The sequence below is a fragment of the Hemitrygon akajei genome, chromosome 20 (assembly GCF_048418815.1).
Source record: "Hemitrygon akajei chromosome 20, sHemAka1.3, whole genome shotgun sequence".
In the NCBI taxonomy this organism is placed as follows: Eukaryota; Metazoa; Chordata; class Chondrichthyes; order Myliobatiformes; family Dasyatidae; genus Hemitrygon; species Hemitrygon akajei.
The window spans coordinates 19,820,709-19,833,185 of record NC_133143.1 but is presented as its reverse complement, the minus strand read 5'-3'; the positions used below and the strand labels follow the sequence as shown (position 1 = coordinate 19,833,185).

At 42.4% G+C, this 12,477-nt stretch overlaps 1 long non-coding RNA gene across 1 annotated transcript in view; it reads right to left on the bottom strand.

Annotated features, from left to right (window-relative positions):
• Positions 1 to 3,876: 3,876 nt before the first annotated feature.
• The window catches only part of LOC140713957 (uncharacterized), a 63,903-nt gene continuing 55,302 nt past the window's right edge, over positions 3,877 to 12,477 (bottom strand). Inside the window, exon 3 of the long non-coding RNA XR_012095781.1 lies at positions 3,877 to 4,368. This is a non-coding gene — a long non-coding RNA (uncharacterized lncRNA). The remainder of the gene's footprint in view (positions 4,369 to 12,477) is intronic.

Here is a 12,477-nt window from a genome sequence, read left to right as displayed (position 1 = left end):
ATCATTTTTCAGCAGTCTGTATCCATTCTTGCCTCTCTTTTACACTTGATGTATCAGAAGAAATGTTTGTTATTCTCTTTAATATTATTTGTTAGCTTACTGTCATATTCCATCTTTAGCTTCTTAATGACTTTTTAGTTACATTCCATTGGTGTTCAAAAGCCTCCCAATCCTCTAACTTACCACTAATTTTTGCTCTATTATACACCCTCCCTGTAGCTTCTATGTTGGCTTTGACTTCTCTTGTTAGCCATGGTTTTGTGTCATCTTTCCTTCAGAATACTTCTTTCTCGTTGGGGTGTATATATCCTGTGCCTTCCAAATTGCTTCCAAAAATTCTAGCCATTACTGCTCTGCCATCATCCCTGCCAGTGTTCCTTTCCAGTCATTTCTGCCCAAATCCTCTCTCATGCCTCTGTAATTCCCTTTGCCCCACTTTAGCTTCTCCTTCTCATATTTCAAGGTGAATTCAATCATATCATGATCACTTGCCCCTGAGGGTCCAATCAATTCCAGATCTTTGCACAACGCCCAATCCAGAATAGCTGATCCACTAGTCGACTCAACCACGAGCCACTCTAAAAAGCCATCTCATAAGCATTCTAGAAACTCACCCTCTTAGGATCCAGCACAGACCCGATTTTCCTGATCTGCCTGTGTATTGAAATCCTCCTTGACTATTGTAACATTGACGTTTTGCCATGCATTTTCTATCTTCCATTGAAATTTGTAGACCACATCTTTGCTACTGTTTGGGTGTCTGTATACAACTTCATTCAGTTCTTTTCATTCCTGCAGTTCCTTAGCTCTATCTACAATGATTCAACACCTTCTGACCCTATGTCACCTATTTCAATGATTTGATTTCATTTTTCACTAACAGAGCAATGCTGCCCCCTTTGCATTCCCACCTGTTTATTTGAAATAATGTGTATCCTTGGACATTGAGCACCCAGCTAAAATCTTCTTTTAGCCATGATTCAGTGATGCATACAACATTATACCTGCTAATCTGTAAGTGTGCTACAAGTTAATTTACCTTATTACGTACACTGCATGCATTCAAATATAACACCTTCAGTCTTGTATTCACCCTTTTTGATTTTGTACACCTTTTACATTGCAACTCATCCTGTTAACTGCATTTTTGCCCATATCAATAGGGCAAAACAGCAACCTCATCTTCAGCTCTATCATTCCGGTTCCCATCCCTCAGCCAAGTTAGTTTAAGCACTCCTGAACAACTCTAGCCAACCTGCCCACTAGGATATTGGTCCCCCTTGGCTTCAGATGTAACCCATCCCTTTTGTACAAATCGTATCTTCCCCAGAAGAGAACCCAGTGATCCATAAATCTGAACCACTGCCCCCTACCCCAGTTCTTCAGCCATGCAATCACCTGCCAATATCAGCTTATTCTTACTCTCACTAGCTTGTGGCACAGGCAGCAATCCAGAAATTACTACCCTGGAGGTCCTGTTTCTTTGCTTTCTACCTAGATCCCTAAAATCTCTCTGCAGGACCTTTTCACATTGTCTACCTATGTCATTGGTGCCAACATGTGTCAAACTTCTGGCTAACCTTGAGAATGCCTCGGACCTGATCTGATACATCCCAGATCCTGGCTGCAGGGAAGCAACGTACCATCTGGGTGTCCCCATCACAGAATCTCATCTGTTTCTCTGACTATGGAACCTCCTATCAACACTGCAGTCCTCTTCACCTCTCTGCTCTTCTGAGCCACTGCACTAGACTCAATGCCAGAGACTCGGTCACTGTGGCTCCCTCGGTAGGTCATCCCCCTCAATAGTATCTAAAGTTGTAGACTTACTATTGATGGGAACAGCCAAAGGTGGACTCTGAACTGGCTGTGCATTTCCCCTCCTTCTCCTGACAGTCACCCAGTTACCTGTCTCCTGCACCTAGAGGTGCCTGCCTCCCTGTAGCTCCTCATTCCCCACATGGGTCAAAGGTCATTGAGCTGCAGCTCCAGTTCTCTCAGAAGTTGCAGCTCGATGCACCTGGTGCAGATATGTTTATCTGGGAGATTGGAGGTCTCCCAGGCACTCCACATCCCACACACAGTACAAAACACTGTCCCCGGAACCATTCTCACTACACTACTATGCCCTAACAGATGAGGAATAAACAAATAAGAACAGAAAGAGTGAAACTTAACAGATGCTTTGCCTTGCCCAGGCCTGATCTCGCCCAAGCCCGACGAGCCAAAGCCACTCTAAAACTGGCACATTCAAAAGGATGGCCGCTCCATTTTAGGATGGCCACTCAGAGCAAACGTTTCAGACTACTATCTTTCTTCAAAGTGAAGTGTTACCACCATAGTTTGTGGTTATCCTTGGGACATCTACACTTGTATGCTATGGGTATACTACCCATGAAATTTGGGAAGCCACATCAATCAGCTCCAAGGAAGAAAAATAAATGACAGTGGGACTCCTAGGCATCTTGATGTTATCTGATAGAAGTCAGTGGAAATAAAAAGATGCAGTATTATCACTTGATTGGCTAATATTCATCTTGCAATACTGTGTGAAGCCAAAATCTACCCAGGCATTAAATTCAGACCATGCCTGTTCTCACAGGTGAGCGTAAGTGATTATTTGTCATTATGTCCCCAGTATTCTAGCCAGTATCAAATACTCATTCATTAAATCCAGTATTCTGTCTTTCATATCCTTGTTTTTACTGGGACTATACTGTGAGGTTCCTTAAGGTTGTTATAGCCCAGGTAGTGAGGACAGGTTCCCATTACCTATTAGATGCTTCCAATGGTGTGCACCTCAAATAGAACTCTGACAACCAACTCGAACTCCTGGCCTTCACATGTGGCTTTGCTACTAAGCCCAGCGGAACCACTTCTACTGACAGGAGAAAGGGCAAAGGCAGGTTACTGGTGCCTTCAAATCAGTTGCTTTGGTCAGATGGGGCTCATCAGCTGTGGTTAGCAGTTCACCTAAGAGAAGGAAAAGTCTGATCTCAAAACTGCACTGCCTGGAGCTGGAGTCCCTAAAGCAGTTCAATGCTGACTGGCAACTCCTGAGACACTGCTGGTACCAAACTGCTTTGGTCTCTGCAGGCCTACATTGAGTTCAATGCTGACTGGCAACTCCTGAGACACTGCTGGTACCAAACTGCTTTGGTCTCTGCAGGCCTACATTGAGTCCAATGCTGACTGGCAACTCCTGAGACACTGCTGGCACCAAACTGTATCAGTCTCTGCCGTTCCTTTGGGTTCATCAGATGCGTGGAGAGGCAGAGCTTGTTACATGGGCAACAACTTGCTCTCCATATTGTTCCATCCAGGCTTGTGCATCTAGACACCTAGGATGCAATATCCATGGTCAACTCCAACCAACAGAGGCTTCAGCAGCAGCAGCATACTGTGTGCTAGGTCAGTTTTGTATTTATTGTATGGCAGCGGTAAATACAGTTCCAAAGTATTCGTTTGGCTTGTCCTGAGATTGTGGAAGGGTTATGTGCACGTCTTTCTTTTTCTTTCAGGGGTTGGGGCTCCACAGTTAGTGACGCATGTATGCAGGGCACACATTGATGGTGCAGAGATAAAAGAACACCAACCAACCACCATCATATTCCTTAACATTAATACAATTTTACAAGTAGAAAGATGCAAAAGTTATGTGTTCAGACTGAGTTCTCAACGCAAGTATTTAGTCATGCAGTTGTAAATTAAAAGACCCTAAATTAACACCATAGTCAGAATAAGTTGTTTATGAGGAAGTATCTACTTTAGAAAAATAGAAGAATCAACTCATATCAGAATCAGAATTGGGTTTAATATCACCAGCATATGTCATGAAATTTGTTGTCTTCACGGTAGCAGTACAATGCAACGCATAATAATAGAGAAAAAAACATGAATTATAGTAAGTATATTAAATAGTTAAATAAAATTATCAGTGCAAAAATAGAAATAAAAAGGTAGTGAGGTAGTGTTCACAGGTTCAAAGCCCATTCAGAAATCAGATAGCGGAGGGAAAGGAGCTGTTCCTGAATCATTGGGTATGTGTCTTCAGGCTTCTGTACCTCCTCCCTGATAGTATCAATGAGAATAGGGAATGTCTTTGGTGATGGGGTCCTTAATGATGGATGCCACCATTTTGAGGAATCGTTCGTTGAAAGTGTTCTGGATACTATAGTGGCTAGTTCTCATGATGGAGCTGACTAAGCTTACAACTTTTTGCAGCTTACTTCGATCCTGTGCAGTAGCCAGCACCCCCTCGCCCCACGGTGATGCAGCCAGTTAGAATGCTCTCCACGGTACATCTGTAGAGATCTTCAAGTGAAAAGTAGCAACAAACTTTGAATATTTCCAGCAGTCAAGTAGCATCTATGGAGAGAAAAATAGGATGAAAATTTGGGCAAAGTTTTTAACTTCTGATATCTAGAATCCAAAACATTTGGCTTCTGCAACTTCTATTATCAATTTGAGTTGGTTTGTAACAGAAAAAATAAGTATGTAAGACTACCCCTAAATATTTTCCTGTTTGGCATTCTGATTCATCTACCGAGCATTTGCTAAATTCCTTCCATGAAAACTAGCAGTATTGCCTGCAATTGATATATCTGCACCATAAGTAATTTATGTTACTGACAGTATAACTAATCCAGTTAAAGAAACTGTCAAAACTTTTTATATCATGGAAATAGCATCGTTGAAGAAGATAACGTAAGCTGTCATTTAGAAGTCTTTGAATTATTTGAGAAGCAAAGTGAAAAATGTGCAGGAGTTTAGCAGACCAAAAAGGTCAAAGGATTGACTGAGGAATTAACTCACAACACAACAAGCTCTGTGACTTCCTGTACTTGACGATAAAGCTACAGTTACATGAGCATGGGTTGGGTCCCTGTTGTTCATTCCAAACTGAGAGTTGTGGAATTTTCTTCAATGGGGGTTAAAGCAACATTTAAATGTTTCTAATAAGTACAAAGCATTGGTGAGTTTGCTACATCATGTATAATTTATATTTGAAATGGCGGAGGAGATTTACCAGGATTCTGCATGTTTTATGAGGAAAGGTTGAGCAAGCCAGGGCTATTTTCTTTGGAGCGAAGGAGGATGTGAGATAATTTGACAGAGGTGTATAAAATGATGGGAGGCACAGACAACCATGGTGGCAATGGCTAATACGAGAGGGCATACTTTTAAGATGATTAAAAGGTGATTATTTTTTTTAAAGAGGGGTACGCACATGGAACGCATTGCCGGGGCTGGTGGTAGAGGCAAATACATTAAGAACATTTAAGAGACTCAGAGGCACATGGCTGAAATACAGTAATAGTGGGCTATGTGGGAGGGAAGGGTTAAATTGATCTTGGAGTCGGTTAAAAAGTCAGCATAATATCGGGGACTGAGTTGCCTGAGTTGTGAGTTGTTTTATGTTATATTTATGTTTTAAAAGGTCTTGTAATTTACAGAAAAGTACTTTAGTTAGCTGGGAGTATCCACTTTATTCCGAGGATACTCGTAACCGGGGCGTTCGTGGCTGGTATCCACAATCATGGAAGCACTTAGAAAGGCAAGGGGAAAAGTGCCTTGGGGTAGCTTTTTATACAAGAGCAATGAAAATCACAGACTAAATTGGAAATGGTTTCAAATTTCTTTTTACAAAGCTTAGCTTAAGCAAATCCTTTAGGTAAATCCAGGGATCTCACGGTTGTTTTTGGGAACTAATCTAGAAAAACAAAGTAATCTGAAAGAGAAAGATGGAAGACAGAGTGTGTGACACGTGAATTGATACTAACACAGTGATGGGCGAGGTAGTAAAATGTGACATTGTGATACAGAAAATTTTGGATTTGCTTGTTGACAATGAAGATGCCATTGCAACTTTGCTTCAAGAATAAGTAATATTTGTCCTTAACTGAGGATCTGGTTTCACTTGATAAATGTGTTACAATTGTATTCTTTTCTTGATTTATTGTCATTACCATTCATGCAATGTCCATGGGGTCTCTTTATTCTTTTTGAACAAAGAGTCATAGAACACCACAGCATAGAAACAAGCCCTTCAGCCCATCCAGTCTGTGCTGAATTATTAAACTGCCTAGTCTCAATGACCTGCACCAGGACCAAAGGCCTGGGAGACCATACCTCTCCCATCCATGTAACTATTCAAATTTCTCTAAAATATTGAAATGGAACCTGCATCCACCACTCCTCACCTGAGAGCTCATTCAACACTCTCACCATCCTCTGAGTGAAGAAATTCAAGTTGTAGTCACACCCAACTTCAGTGGATAAAGCCTGCTTGCTGTTACCCTATCTGTATCCCTCATAATTTTGTACACCTCTATTAAATTTCCCCTCATTCTTCTACGCTCTAGGGAATACTTCAATAGTTCCATTAATATCAGAGGAATGTAGCAATATACATCCTGAAATTCTTGTTCTTCACAGAGCACCCCCTGCTTCCCCCCCACACACAGGCAGCAACAAAGCAATGGCCCTCCCCCACCCCCACCCACTTCCGCAAAAAAGCATCAGCACCCTCCACCCACCAAGCATGCAACAGCAAAGCCCCCCCATAAAGACCATGATCTGCAGTACAACAAAACTAATCATTCACCTGACAATTCGACATGCCACAGGTTCTCTCTCTCTCTCTCTCCCTAATAAAGGGAAACAGAGGTGTCCCTTTTCACAGCAAGAGGGGAGACATAGCAAAACAACTGGCTGATTTACAGTGTTTAAAGTCCATTATGTCATTACTTCCCCCTCTCCCCCCCCCCCCCCATCGAGTTCTCCAACAAGAGAATAGGCAACAAACTTTCTCCCACCAATGAGAGAGAGGAAGCATGATTTGCCGAGTACAGAGCCTCCAACAGCCGATCTGCTATTCCATTTTCTCCCGCAACGCTTCAGTCAGTGGCACCATCCTAGAATCAGCCCATCCACAGGGCTGTGAAACCTCTGAACCCTGATGGTGTGCTCATCTTCCAGGCAGCACCTTTGGGACTTTGAAAAGCAGCCGATCATGAACCCCTGGGATCAGGTCCCACCATCACAAAGAACCAAAGTCCAACTCCAGGTCAGGATCTTCAACCAAACCCCATCCACCCTAAAAAGAGAAATGAGAGACATCAAAGGTAGAAATTAAGCTGTTTTCATAGATGAACTGGAAGGAGTCGCTATTGAGTGCCATCATAACTCTACCTGAATAAAGTCCTAACCTATTGAACCTTTCCCGATAACTCAGCTCCTCAAGTACTGGCAACGTCCTTGTAAATTTTCACTGCACTCTTTCAATCTTATTGACAATTTCCTGTAGGTAAGTGACCAAAATCTGCACACAATACTCCAAATTAGGCCTCACCAATGTCTTCAACTTCAACATAACATTCTATTCCTGCACTCAATTCTTTGATTTTAAAGGCCGATGTGGCAAAAGCTTTCTTTATGGCCTTGTCTATCTGTGACACCACTTCCAATGAATTATAGACCTGTATTCCCAAATCCCTCTGTTCTAGTGCCCTCTCTATTGCTCACTATACAAGTCCTATCCTGGTTTGTTGTCCTGAAGAGCAGCACCTCACACGCATCTGCATTAAATTCCATCTGCCATTTCTCAGCCCATTTTTCCAGCTGGTTCAGATACCGCTTCAAGTTTGATAGTTTTTCTTGCTGTCCACTACAGTCCCCGAACTTGGCACCATCTGCAAATTTGCTGATTCGGATTAGCACATTATCATCCAGATGGTTCATATAGATGATTAGGAGGTGGGTACTAGCGGGGATGATGGCAGAACAGAGGTGGCTGAAGTTTCTGGAACTAGTTCATAAGGCACAGAAAAAGTTGTTCTCAAATGGCAGGGCCAGGTGACCATAGTGAACAAGGGAAGATAAGGACTGCATAAAAGCCAAGGATAGGGCATATAAGGTAGCAAAAGAAAGTTGGATAATTGGGAAGCTTTTAAGATCCAACAAAAGGCAACTAAAAAATCTATAAGGGAAAAGATGAAACATGAGAGCAAACGAGTTGATAATATAAAGTCAAATACGAAAAGTTTTGTCAGTTATATACAGAATAAAAGGGAGGTGAGAGTTAATATTGGGGCACTGGAAAATAATAGTGGTGAGGTAGTAACGGGGGACAAAGACATGGCAGATGTCTTTACCGTGGAAGATACTAGCAGTGTGCCAGAGGTCTGTGAGTGTCAGGGAGCAGGAGTGAGTGCCATTGCTATTACAAAGGAAAAAGTGCTAGACAAACTGAAAGGTCTTAAGGTGGATAAATCACTTGGACCAGATGGACTACATCCCAGAGTCCTGAAAGAGGTTGCTGAAGAGATAACAGTTGCATTAGTCATGATCTTTAAAGAATCACTTGATTCTTGCATGGTCCCGGAGGCCTGGAAGATTGCAAATGTCATTCCACTCTTTAAGAAGGGAGGAAGAGAAAAGAAAGGAAATTATAGGCCAGTTAGCCTAACCTTAGTAGTTGGGGAAGTGTTGGAGTCCATTATTAAGGATGAGGCTTTGGGATACTTGGAAACTAATGATAAGTCAAAGCCAGCATGGTTTCTGTCAAGAGAAATCATGTGTGACAGATCTGTTAGAATTCTTTGACAAAGTAACAAGTAAGGTGGACAAAGGAGAAGCATTTACTTAGATTTTCAGAAGGCAATTGATAAGGTATCTCATATGAGGCTGTTTATCAAGATAAAATACTATAGAGTTACAGGAAATACACTGGCATGGATAGAGGAATGGCTGACAGACAGGAGGCAGTGAGTGGGAATAAAAGGGGCCTTTTCTGGTTGGCTGCCAGTGACTAGTGGTGTTCCTCGTGGGTCAGTATTTGGACCACCACTTTTCACATTGTTTATCAATTATTTAGATAGAGGAATTGATAAACTTAGTGGCAAAGTTAGAAGACGATACGAAGAAAGGAAGTGCTGAAGAAGCAATGTGTTTGCATCAGGAACTGGACAAATTGGAAGAATGGGCAAAAAAGTGGCAGAAGGAATACAGTGTTGGGAAATGTATGATAATGTATTCTGGTAAAAGGAGGTGCAGGCTATTACTGAAATGGGGAGAAAATTCAAACATCAGGGGTGCAAAGGGACTTGGGAGTCCTCGTGCATGACTCCCAGAAGGTTAATTTACAGGTTGAGTCTGTGGTAAAGAAGGTAAATGCAATGTTGGCATTTATTTCAAGGGGAATAGAATGTAAAGCAATGAGATAATACTGAGCCTTTATAAGACACTAGTCAGGCTGCAATTGTCAACAGTTTTGGGCCCTTTATCTCAGAAGGGATGTATTGTCATTGGGTAGAGTCCAGAGGAGGTTCAAAAGGATGATTGCAGGAATGAAGGAGTTAAATTATCAGGAGTGTTTGGCAGCTTAGGGCCTGTGTACACAGGAATTTAAAAGAATGTGTGGGGATCACATTGAAACCTACCAAACTTTGAAAGGACTAGATAGGGTGGATGTGGAGAGGATGTTTCCTATGGTGGGGGTATCCAGAACTAGAGGGCATAGAGTCAAAATTGAGAAGAGACCTTTTAGAACAGAAGTAAGGAGGAATTATTTTAGCCAGAGAATGGTGAATATGTGAAATGCTCTGTCACAGACTGCAGTGGAGTCCAAGTCTGAGGGTATATTCAAAGACCAAGTGGATAGATTCCTGATTGGTCAGGGCATCAAGGGATGTGATGAGAGGGCAATTGTATTAGGTTGAAAGGGATCTGAGGTCACCCATGATGGAATGGCGGAGCAGACTCGAAGGGCTGAATGGCCTAATTCTGCTGCAATGTCTTATGGTCTTATGACAAACAAAAACAGACTCAGCACTGATTCCTGTGGCAGTCCTCTAGTCATAGACCTCCAGTCAGAGGCAACTATCTACTACTAATCTCTGGCTTGTCCCACATAGCCATTGTCTAATCCAATTTATTACCTCATCTTAAATGGCTAGTGACTGAACTTTCGTGACCAGCCTCCCATGCACAACTTTGTTAATGGCCTTGCTAAAGTCCATGTAGTCAACATTCACTGCCTTGCCTTCATCAACTTTCCTTGTAACTTACTCGAAAAACTCTATAAGATTAGTTAGACCTAGCTTATCACTCACAAAGCCATGCTGACTATTCCTAATCAATCCATGTCTATCCAAATACTCAAACTGTATCTGGTCCCTTGGAATACCTTCAAATAACTTACCCTCCATTGATGTCAGGCTGATTGACTTATAATTTCCTGGCTTATTTTTAGAGCCTCATCCAGAGCTAAGGAAATTTTAAATATCTCTGCTAGTACCCCTGCAATTTCTGCACTTGCATCCCACAGGATCCAAGGAAGCACCGTGTCCAGCCTGGGAATTTATCCACTCTAATCTGCCTCAAGACAACAAACACCTCCTACTCTGTAATATATATATGTTCCATGACCTCACCTCTCTGTCCATCTTTTGAGTAAATACAGATGCAACAGAAATCCATTCAAGATGTCCCCCATCTCTTTCAGCCGACCAATGGTGTAGTGGCCTCCACATTGGACTTCAAGGTGGTTCCCAGTTCAAAGCCGGCTGGCCCCTCACATGATTTCCATCCGCGCTGGTCTGAGCATTAAACTAGCAGCTTGCCCTAATTAAAAACAGACAAAAATGCTAAAGAAATGGCGAGGTTGCCGCCTGATACACTACAAGACATGGAAAGGAACAGCCATCTCATTTAGGTTCACGTGTAGATTACTGTTCTGCTCTTTCAGAGGACTGATTTTGTTCCCTGCTATCCTTTTGCTCATAATATATCAGTAAAATCCCCTGGGATACTCCTTCACCTTGTCTCCAAGACCAACCTCATGTCTTCTTTTAAATATTCCTGATTTACTTTCTAATATTCCTCAAGTACCTCATTTGCTCCTTCTTGCCTATACCTGCTATGCATCTCCTTCTTCTTCTTAACCAGAGCCTCAATATCTCGCAAAAACCAAGGTTCCCTATGCCTGTTATCTTTGCCTTATATTCTGACAGGAACATACTCTCAAATTTCACTTTTGAAGGCCTCTCACTTACCGAGTACGCCTTTGCCAGAAAGCAACCTGTCCCAATTCACATTTGCCAGATCCTTTCTGATACCTTCAACATTGGCTTTTCTCCAAATCAGAATCTCAGCCCAAGGGCCAGACCTATCCTTCTACACAACTACCTTGAAACCAATAGATGCAAAGTGTCCCCCTACACAAACCTGTCCTGTCTCATTCCCTAATAGGAGATCAGTATCATCAGTAGATGGGACATCGATGTAAGAAAAACTTTCCTTGACACATTTGACGAAGTCGATCCCATGCAGCCCATTTACAGTTTGAAGTCCCAGTCAATATGTGGAAAGTTAATTCTGCAAGATATGCAGAGCCCAAATGCAAACCTGTAGCTCTGTCATTTCACTTCAAAAATTGGACACAGAGCAAGTTTGGAAGAAAAGGATACAAGTACCATTAAAATAATTTCACTGACAAGCTTGCGGGAAAATGTAATAGCAGCTGTTTTATTAGCACAGGAGGATTAAGCAGTTCAATAACCTATCTCCAGTGAGTAGCAGAGCCCAACAGGTGAGCACGGTCCCATGGCTGATCATTGCTCAGTGAGAAGCTGGCTGACCTTTCACTTGGCATCACTTCTGATCGGGGAGAGTAACATTGGTCACCTGATCAGCTCCTTGGAGCTGAGTGTTGAGACAAGCTGCTAATCCATTACGTCCAGATTAGGAGAGGATTAATAAAGATCAGCCAACGTCCCTGCGTGACTTGGTTCCAATTAAGTTGTTGTGAAGGGTTATTTTAGCATGAGTGGCCTTTTCTAGGCACAAGCCATAGATGTGGTTTGTGTGACCCTGTCATACGAGCAGAAGACCTGGAATCAAACTGGCATCCTACCAGCCAGTGCCTGTAGATGGGTAATGCTTGCATCCTTATATGGGATAGATAGCTTCACCAAACTTTGGTCTGTGGATCATCCAAACTTGAGCATCCAAACTTGCACCTTTGTGTCCAGGCTTGGCCAACAGAAGCCATTGCTTGTCATGAGAAATGGGACATTTAAAAAGTGGAACTATCTATTCAGTTTTAAACTGATCAGGTTATCAGGCAATAAGAAGAAGTTAGCTTTAAGCAGAGCCCCCATTGTGAGAACAGCTATAGTTGGACGAGGACAGGTTTAGGTTTAAGAAGGACAGGGTGGAGTGCTGGGGCTTTGGTTTAAGAGGCTGTGGTAAGAAGAGGCAGAGGTTGGGTTGAGGTTTCTGACAAGTTTCTCTTTCTTTTTTATTATTGCGTAGGTAAAGCAGTGAGAATGTATCCCAAGGCAATCGTGTGCTCCTCTTGCAGGAAGTGGGTAGTCGGGGACACCTAAATGTCCCTGAAAGGTTATATTTCTGAGAAGTCCATCTAGCTGCAGCTCCTTGCAGACCATGTAGGGAAATGGAGTGGGGACTGGA